The sequence below is a fragment of the Asparagus officinalis genome, chromosome 7 (genome assembly GCF_001876935.1).
Source record: "Asparagus officinalis chromosome 7, Aspof.V1, whole genome shotgun sequence".
NCBI classification, from domain to species: domain Eukaryota; kingdom Viridiplantae; phylum Streptophyta; class Magnoliopsida; order Asparagales; family Asparagaceae; genus Asparagus; species Asparagus officinalis.
The window spans coordinates 141,321,142-141,331,306 of NC_033800.1; positions in this window are offsets into that span (position 1 = coordinate 141,321,142).

Genomic DNA, 10,165 nt, shown 5'->3' on the forward strand with positions numbered 1-10,165 from the left:
AAGGTCCGACGACGAAGCTTTAAAGAAGGAGATCTAGTGCTCGCTGTTCGAAGGCCTATGATCCTCAACTCCAAAAAGAAAGGCAAATTTGAACCTAAATGGGAAGGACCGTTTGTGATAGAAACAGTCTATTCGAACGGTGCATATCGCCTGGTTACCCAAGATGGCAACAAATTGATGATGCCAATAAATGGGAAGTTCCTGAAAAAATATTATCCGTAATATATTCAGGATAACCTGTGTAAAGCGGGAAGTTCCTAGAGAATCCTATATAGGATATTTCAGGATAACCCGAGATCAGTTCACTATTTTAAATGAGAAGCTGGTCATTTGAATAATTCATTGTTCTTTTACAACTTTTGTTGAGATGAGATTTAATGATAGTTAATCTTTCCTCAGCAAAACCTTGTAATATAATCATGGAAGATGAGATTTGATGATTTGTAATCTCACGCTATGAAACCCCCATCGGTCGGATTGATCAATGATCATCAGTCTGTATCAGTCGACAGATTATTTCGTGTCAAATTCTTATGTTTGAAATCAAAATTTCCCACCGAGTAGTTAGTGCAAATCAACGAACTCATTGTTATTTGCACCCTACTCCAATTCCTCAATTGGTCAAAACCTTTAAATAGTTAAGACCACAACCAAAATCCCATCTCGATTCCTTCAATGAACGAGAGGCCCACAAATGGAACGATCAAGCCTTCATATGGTTAGAATCGTCTCAAAACCCCCACTTGGTCAAACCTTACTACAGTTAGGACCACAACCAAAATCTCCTTTTGATTCATTTTGCGAACGAAAGGTCCACTTTTGAATTGAGTAATCAAACCTTATGACAGTTAGGATTATTCAAACCAATCCAGATTCTCTAAGCGGAGATCCCACTTTGAGTTTCTTTACACCAGGAGATAGAATATAAAATTCTTCCTCTCCAATTCCGGGTTTATCTCTACCAACAAACAAGAGACCAGGAGATAGAATATAAAATTCTTCCTCTCCAATTTTGGGTTTATCTCTACCAACAAACAAGAGACCAGGAGATAGAATATAAAATTCTTCCTCTCCGATTTCGGGTTCGTTGTCCTATATAGGAAACGCGATCTATTCTCTCATTCTAGAATCCATGTCGCTCATACATGGGGGATGTTATCTCTATCCCTTATTAGAGATAAGCCTGCATCTAACACATGTAGCCTATATATTCAACATTGTAGTCTAAAGACTAAAAGAGTTTAATTCTTTTAGCACAACGTTATATGTGAAACGAACCTAGATAATTCACATACTAGCCCGACTCAAACGGTAATCGGTAAAGGCATATCAAATCAGTTGATGGCTGAGGATTTGCCAAAAATCCTATAAGTATTATGGTTATTTATTCTAAACAAGAATGAGTAATCATAATAAAACCTCAATGAGCAAAAAGATTCAATATAATGAGCAAAAAGGTTCACTATGTTGACCCAGAGTTTTCAAACAAAGTTACAAAAAATGTATGTTCTCCAATTACAAAAGTTTATACTGACTAATCTGATTTTCAAGCTGCAAAATCTCTAACGCACGAGCATGTTCAAGCTCAGCTGCCAATTTGATTTTGAAGGCTTCTTCGTCAACGCTGTGAAGCGCGGCGACCTCTTGTTCCTTTTCAGCAATTATTTTATCTTGAAGGTTCAGTTGCTGTAACAGGTTGCCTTCAATATGAATTTCCTGCGTCAACTCAGACTCCAAGACATCATGAGCATCCTTGGCCATTGCAAGTTCCACCTCTAAGCGAGCTATTTCCGCTCGACTCGATTCTAAATCCCGGCGTAGAATAGCTTGGGCTTGTGTTCTTTTGCCAACATTCACCCTAAGTTGATCGTTGTGGGCTCTTAGCTGTTGGAGTTCGAGATTAGCTGATTTTTGAGAATCACGCCACGCTTGTAGCTTGGAGTCCATGCGAGAAGCAGTGTAGGAAGGTACGCTTTCGGTGCGAAGACCCTTCAGAAGTTCAACATGTTACTTCAAGTCAACCATGTAGGCGTTGATCGAATCAGCTAAATCATTATATCCTTCATCTCGGATCCCTGATATATAGCGGTCAAGAGGTTTCTTAAAATTCTCAAATTGCGATCCTTTGGAGAGAATATGATCAACCATAGAATTCAAAAAGGAGATGAAGCCGTCGAGATCAGAGCAAATGCCGGCTTTATCCGGATCCTCGTCTGCTAACAAGGCTTGGATGCGATCTGATAATGATGAGGAAGAAGCTGCGATGAGGGCAAATAAGTCAGTACAAGACATATATATGCATACAAGACAATAAACTAAAGCATACCAAGTTCAACAGAAGAGCCTCCGGCATGACTTGGTTTGCCCAAGGATGGCAGTCCGGATTCCTGAACAACCAAAATTGGTTCAAGAATGGCAGTTGTTGATACACCCGCTACATCAGATACCTTTTCAACTAAAGCTTCAGAAGATGCCGGATCCAAACCAAGAGGCTCCTTAATAGAAGATTCTACAAATAAAAGGATTACAATAAGCATAACGGAATTTTCATCGTAAATTTGAAACAAATCATGGGTAAAACTTACCAGCTCTGGGCACAATATCGGTTGACGTACCGACTTCTTCAGTTGGTCTCACTTTTGTTGCGACCAAACTAATCTGGGGAGTGACGGTGACTTCTATTATCATCGGATCTATAGGAGTAGCAGGCTGGGATTCAGGAATAGATGATTGGAGATTAACTTCGGTTCCTGCCCACGGCACAAGGTCGCGAATATCCGGTTGACCAGATGTCCCAATGATTATAGTAGTATCAGTTCCAGCAACTGGTCCTATAATTCAAACACTTATATGATTAATCAAGTCAAAATATATATGTATGCATATGTGGAGTTTACAGAATAGAGGTCTTACTTTCAGAAGGACCTGCTTCTGTTGAACCGACTCCAACGTTGGATTCTGTGGCCGCACCAGGAGTTTTCCCCGATAATAAGTCGGAGATATACTCATGGTCGCCTTCAGAGAGATCAAAGTCGAGGTGATGCTCATTGAATTCCTCGACCTCTGTTGCATGCATGGAGTGATGTCAGGAGTTGGTGAAACATCAGCTGGTCCTTCTTTCAGAGCATCTTGCATTTGCTGGACAAAGCTGGTCTCATCAGTCTCCATACCTCCGGGAGAAACAGCATCAGCTGGCAGCTCTCCTTCTTCTCGACTCCCTACAGAAGTTGAGTAGAAAATAAGTTTGAGCGTTAAGAAGTATAAAAGCGATAAAAAAACAAATAGTTACCTTGTTCATCAGAAGAAGCACTACGACCAGATGTCTCTTCTAGAGCAGGAAGATGAACGCATGGTTTAGAGGCAGCTTTCTTTTGTTTCTTCAGAGGACGTGCATCAGAACCTTCGTGACGATGTTTGGTGCGTAACTCAGCTTGAGGAGAAGCTTGAGTTTGAGCTTGCGTAGAAGTTTGAGATCTTTGCCTACGAGCAAGAGGCACTGTATCCTCTTCATTGCAGCTGAGAACTTCTACCGTCATCCGGTTAGGATATTCCATGACGACTCTCTCTTTCCGTTTTTTCGGAGTTGTGGTTGGGCCGGAGCGACAGAAGGCCTTACAAGTCCTCTATCAAAGAATGAATCGGGAAGGCCAGATACTTCCTCAGAACTCGATTCATTCTCACCCGCCCCCTCAGAAGTTTCAGTTTCTTCACTATCAAACTCTTCTTCACTATCCGTTGGGTGGGCCGGTTCCTTTCCCTTTCTCGAAGATTCGGCAGCTTCTTTTCCTCGAGTCGACACCATAGCCTCACGAGTCACCTCTGCCGCTTGCCGCGGAGCTGCCTCTCCCTCTGAGTCAGATATTCTCCTGTGTCGAGTGGCGATATTAGCGGCAATCAACCACTTACAAAAGAGGAAGGTCATCCGTAGGGGCGGCGCCTCTAAGGGGAGATCAAATTCAACATTTGTGCAACCAGCGATGCTCCAGAACCAAGCCCTCGCACCGTCGATAAGTCCACCTCGAAAGCTAAGGTGACGATTCGGGTTGTCGACGTACATTTGGTCATAGCCGAACTGACGGGCGAATCGACATGGAAAATAGGGTTCAATGTGATAAACATCTCTTACCCTGAACAATAGATATCCAGGTCGAATGTTCATCAACCATCTGAAGTACCCGACATCCAAGATGGTACGATTCTGCCTTGGGTCTTCAGCATCTACTAAGGTAGTATTGTAGGTATCGGAGAACTGAGGGAAGCAGGGGAAGAATTCCCAACACTTATGAATTTTAAACTGCCTCGTTATGTCTGGCTCTCGATGCCTGATCCATTTGTAATTCTCGAGATTCTACAACAGAGGGAGGCTAGAATTTGCCGTCTCAGGAGCTTCCATTAAATCTGGTCGGTGAAGTACTAACCAGGTCATCAGATAAGTGTAGGGTAGCTTCAACTTCGGAACGGACAGACTGGCGGAGGGTTTCTTTTTCTCCTGAGTAAACACGGAGATTAATTGCCGTAATCCACTATGAATATCGACCACCATAGCGGGAAGCAAAGATAATTTGCGACCTGTAGCTAGCTGGACGGCCGGATACAATACTTCCATTGGCATCGCATCTGAGGACTGGTGGGGAACTACGCACCTCTTTAGCCATAAAGCTAGAAAACCCGCTAGCAGAGCAGTAGAGCTAATCGGAATACCAGCTTGCCACAGATAAGAGCGGAACTTAGTGCCGTGCGAAAATCCGTCTTCTGAGCGCGAGGTATAAGATTGCGTGTTTGTTTTCTTTAACAGATGATTGATTTCACCCGAACTCAAAGGAGACAATTCGCATACATCTGCCGAACGGTCATCCAGGTTCTTGAATAGATAATTGGCGAATCGTTTTAAGCTGACCTGAGGAGATTTCTTTCTGGCTTTGGGCTCCATCTCGGCCATGGCTATATGATAATGGCAGGTCAATTCCCATAAAGTATCATGAGTCACAGTTGAGCTATCTTTCATTTTGGTCAGCTGATTACTGGTTGGAAAGAACTCTTGATAGGGAACATCGCCCATCGGCAAACCAGATACCTGCATCATTTCATGTAGTGGTAGTCCGAGTTCCCCATTCTTGGTAAAGAATGTATTAGTGTCCGGGTTGTAGATCTCGAACAAACAGAGGAAATGACCTATACTAATCTGCAGGCCATGCATGCTGGCACGGATCGGGACATCCAACCCTAATTCTGCTAACTCTCGCCCCCAACGGTTCAACACATATCGGGTCATCCTGTTCCACCACCATTTGTCCCCAGAATAATGGACCCATCCATAACATCTAAAATTCTCTCTGGGTAATTTTTTTCCTGCTGCCGCTAACCGGTTCTTCACGGTGTTGGCTTGCACTATCTTCTCATTCTGAGGTATGTTGTCTTGTCCTAAGACACCCGGATGAAGTCCCCGCACATGAGCTCTTTCACTGGAACCTGGAGTGGCTTCCTTCCCAATGAAACCACAATGAATACGCTCGTGGTTTTCGGTTAACCGCCAGAACATCTCACGTCCAACTGATAGGTTCCTGAACTTTAACAGCGAGTGATCTCGAGGGATGAAAGGCAGATATAAGAATGATGACCCACTCTGGTGCAACCATTGCGCAGGCTTGCAGAAAGCAATCTCCGGATATTTCACCGAATCACCAAACAAGAAATCTGGCTTCCTTATACATTGATTCGAGTCTTGCTCCGAGATCAAGGTCGCATCCGTGATTAATCGTCGTAGAACACGACAACTACCTCGCTGGATTAATTCTCTAGCACTTTCGCTATAGCCAGATTTGAACTGGGGAGATGATTCAATTAACGGGATCCCCTCATAATAAGAGTGGGTCACGCTACTCCGGCCAGTAACCACATCAGCAGCAAAGGTGGTAGAAGGAAATCGGACTGATAAAAGAAACATACACATAAATTGTGTAAGTGTAGTCCTAAAATTTTAGAGAAAACGGTATATCTTACTCCATAAGATATAGTCGCCATCTCACAGCAGGTGTGACGATTTCTTTTTATCTACCACATGTATAAAAAGATATGCGTTACTATGCACGGGCATTATAACGGCATACGAAAATCTTTCTGTACATATGGGATGATATGAAATCGCCCCTGTGTATTATGAAGTGTGTTTTGTCCAAGCAAAACAAACACTTTTAAGCGTCGATCCCCTCAAAGGAGGATACCGGCTCTTCTCGAGGGTATCTCAAAGGATACAAACGAGGATCTGCAAGCAAATACAAGTACATATATATATGGAACTGACGAAATACAATATTTAAATTCGTGAAAGGGTGAAAGAGATATACCTCCACGTGAGATCACAGCAGGGGCAGTCTCCTCAGGGCTCTGGGCAGTCGAACGGCCTCGGGAAGCGCGGGATCGTCGCGGTGACATGATGAGTACACAAGCTGCAGTAAAATCCAACGAGAAAGTTAGGGTTTTGAACATGAAATCGACCAAAACATCACAAAATCTCGTTGAAACAGTGCATGCAAACTGGAAGTCAAAGAAGATCAAGATTTGAAAGAAAAGAGGCGGACAAACCTTCAGATATCCGAATGGAATCTCCTCAAACAGAAGCACCACCCAAATCAGAAACGAAGAGAAGAAGAAGAGACAAAGAACTGGTCGAAAATCACCCTGAAATCGCCCAAGAAAATCGCCAAGAATCGCCCAGAAATCGACGTGAAAAACCCTAAAAAAGCCCCAATCCGACTTATATACTCTCTGTCTCGCTGAGCGAGACAGCAAACTCTGTCTCGCTGAGCGAGACAGCAAACTCTGTCTCGCTGAGCGAGACAGTAAACCCTGTCTCGCTGAGCGAGACAGCAAAATTTGTCTCACTGAGCGAGACAGCATTCTCTCTGTCTTGCAGTGCGAGACAGCAAACACTGTGTCGCACAAATATGATACAGAGAGATACTCCAATAGGTACACGAGTCTAAACTGTATTCCTACCCTCAACAGGAAGTTTCTGGAGAATATTAATCAGAATATTCTTAAGGATAACCTGATGAGCTCTCAATGGATATATCAACTCAGTGGTAAAAGCTGAACCCACAAGAGCAAGTACCAATTTCAATTCAAGATCTCGGCTATTCTACAAAGAACTGAATAGACTAAAAGCAACAGAGATCAAGCATTGAAACCATTCACAAGTCCTTTCACACGATCTACTCAACCAAGCATTGAAGGGATCGTAAGTAAAATCTATCTTATCCAAAGTATCCCATGCTCCTCTATAAAAGAATAAGTCTGGAATACTTTAGAGGGGGTATCTGTAGGCGTCAAAAAATGCTAATAGATATCCCAAACATAGAGAAAATCACTCAAAGGGATCTCATATTGAATATCAAGTCAGGAATGAACTGTCTCGCCAGCGAGACAGGCTTTGCTGTCTCGCAAGCGAGACAGTATATGCTGTCTCGCCAGCGAGACAGTCTTTGTTGTCTCGCCAGCGAGACAGACTTTGCTGTCTCGCCAGCGAGATAGTGTTTACTGTCTCGACCAGCGAGACAATGTTGAAATGGTCAAAACTACCTTGATAACTGCCCTACACGTGTCCATCAACTGCTAAGGGACGTGGGAAACATCGTGGGTGAAAATCACGTGAATAACTGCCAAAATAACGGAGTTTAAAACGTGGGAAGGCAGTTAAAATGAAAACGGCCTGAGGGTTACTGTTTCCGAGATAGTATTTACTGTCTCGTGGGTCGAGACAGCAAACACTGTCTCGCCCAGCGAGACAGTAAACACTGTCTCGCCAGTCTAATTTTGTCGTTTGTTGAGTTTTTTCAGTTATGAACCCCAAAGGCTATAAATACCCCCCTAGGGTCACTACTGACGAAGATCGAGCATATTTTCGAGCAATCCAGAGCAGAGAGAGCAGATTTGAGTTTTCATACAACGCCTTGAAATTAAGCTTTGACTTGATTTTAAGAAGAACGACTATCTTACTTCGATAAGATATCGTTTCAATTTCTACTTCGATAACGAAGTTAGAATCATAAGCCCCCTCTTCACGATCTGTGAATCGGCGGTCCACGAACCAAAGCGTTCCCGGCACAGGCAAAGTCCCACGAAAACAAAGATCGATAGACGATTTTTGTGTTTGTTTATCAAAAGTTGTAATTTTCGCTTTGTTGTGTAGAAAAAGTCTTATAAAAAGATTATTCTTTCGAATTTGTTGTAATAGAACAAAGTTATAATGAATTCCACAGCAGCGACTTTTGAACCAAACAAGCTGGCGACCACAGTGGGAGAAAAAGTCTTATAAAAAGATTATTCTTTCGAATTTGTTGTAATCAAACAAAGTTATAATGAATTCCTCAACAGAACCGACTTTTGACTCAAACAACAGCAATACTCCAATGGGTACACGAGTCTAAACTGTATTCCCACCCTCAACAGGAAGTTTCTGGAGAATATTAATCTGAATATTCTTAAGGATAACCTGATGAGCTCTTAATGGATACATCAATTCAGTGATAAAAAGCTGAACCCACAAGAACAAGTACCAACTTCAATTCAAGATCTCGACAACGGTCAAGCGATAAACGCGACGCCGGGGAAACATTAGCTTCGACAACGGTCAAGCGATAAACGCGACACCGGGAGAACATTAGCTATTCTACGAAGAACTGAATAGACTAAAAGCAGAAGAGATCAAGCATTGAAGCCATTTACAAGTCCTTCCACACGATCTACTCAGCCGAGCATTGAAGGGATCGTAAGTAAAACCTATCTTATCCAAAGTATCCCATGCTCCTCTATAAAAGAATGAGTCTGGAATACTTTGGAAGGGGTATCTGTAGGCGTCAAAAAATGCTAATAGATATCCCAAACATAGAGAAGATCACTCAAAAAAGCACAAGAAAAGATTTCATACTGTTTTTGGAAAAATCAAAACAAGTATGAACTGTCTCGCCAGCGACGCTAGCGAGACAGTATTTGCTGTCTCGCTAGCGAGACAGACTTTGCTGTCTCGCCAGCGAGACAGTATTTGCTGTCTCGCCAGCGAGATAGTATTAGCTGTCTCGCCAGCGAAACAGTATTTGTTGTCTCACTAGCGAGACAGTGTTGAAATAGTCAAAACCACCTTTGTAACTGCCCTACACGTGTCCATTAACTGCCAAGGGACGTGGGAAACATCGTGGGCGAAAATCACGTGGATAACTGCCAAAATAACGGAGTTTGAAACGTGAAAATACAGTTACAGCGAGAAACTGTCAGGAATATTCGTTTTCTGAGACAGCATTTTACTGTCTCGCTGGGCGAGACAGCAAATTTACTGTCTTGCTGGGCGAGACAGCAAACGCTGTCTCGCCCAGCGAGACAGTAAACACTGTCTCGCGGCCATAACGTGTTGTTTTGTTTGAGTTTTGTGCAGTTATTACCCCAGAGGCTATAAATACCCCCCTATGGTCATTTCTGACGAGGATCGAGCATATTTACGAGCATTCCAGAGCAGAGAGAGCAGATTTGAGTTTCATACAACGCCTTGAAATTAAGCTTTGACTTGATTTTAAGAAGAACGACTATCTTACTTCGATAAGATATCGTTTCAATATTCTCACTTCGATAAACGAAGTCAGAATCAGTCAGCCCCCTCTTCACGATCTGTGATTCGGCGGTCCACGAACCAAAGCGTTCCCGGCACAGGCAAAGTCCCACGAAAACAAAGATCGATAGACGATTTTTGTGTTTGTTTATCAAAAGTTGTAATTTTTGCTTTGTTGTGTAGAAAAAGTCTTATAAAAAGATTATTCTTTCGAATTTGTTGTAATCAAACAAAGTTATAATGAATTCCTCAACAGAACCGACTTTTGACTCAAACAACAGCAAGGAACAAGTCTTCTTTGATAATATCCCATGTAGACTTGAAGAAAGAGGCATTAAAGCCATCTGGACCAGGAGCTCTAGTATCTGACATTGAGAATAGGGCTAACCCGATTTCCTCTCTTGTGACAGGAGCACTCAGTTCAGAGCACTGGCTAGAGGTTAGAACAGGACCATTTGAGATCATATTTGGATTAGGTGTAGCAGTGAATTTCCCAATCCCAAGTAGCTTCTTGTAGTAGCCAATGAATTCTGAAATTATTTCAGGCATCTCAGTGATTCTAGCATC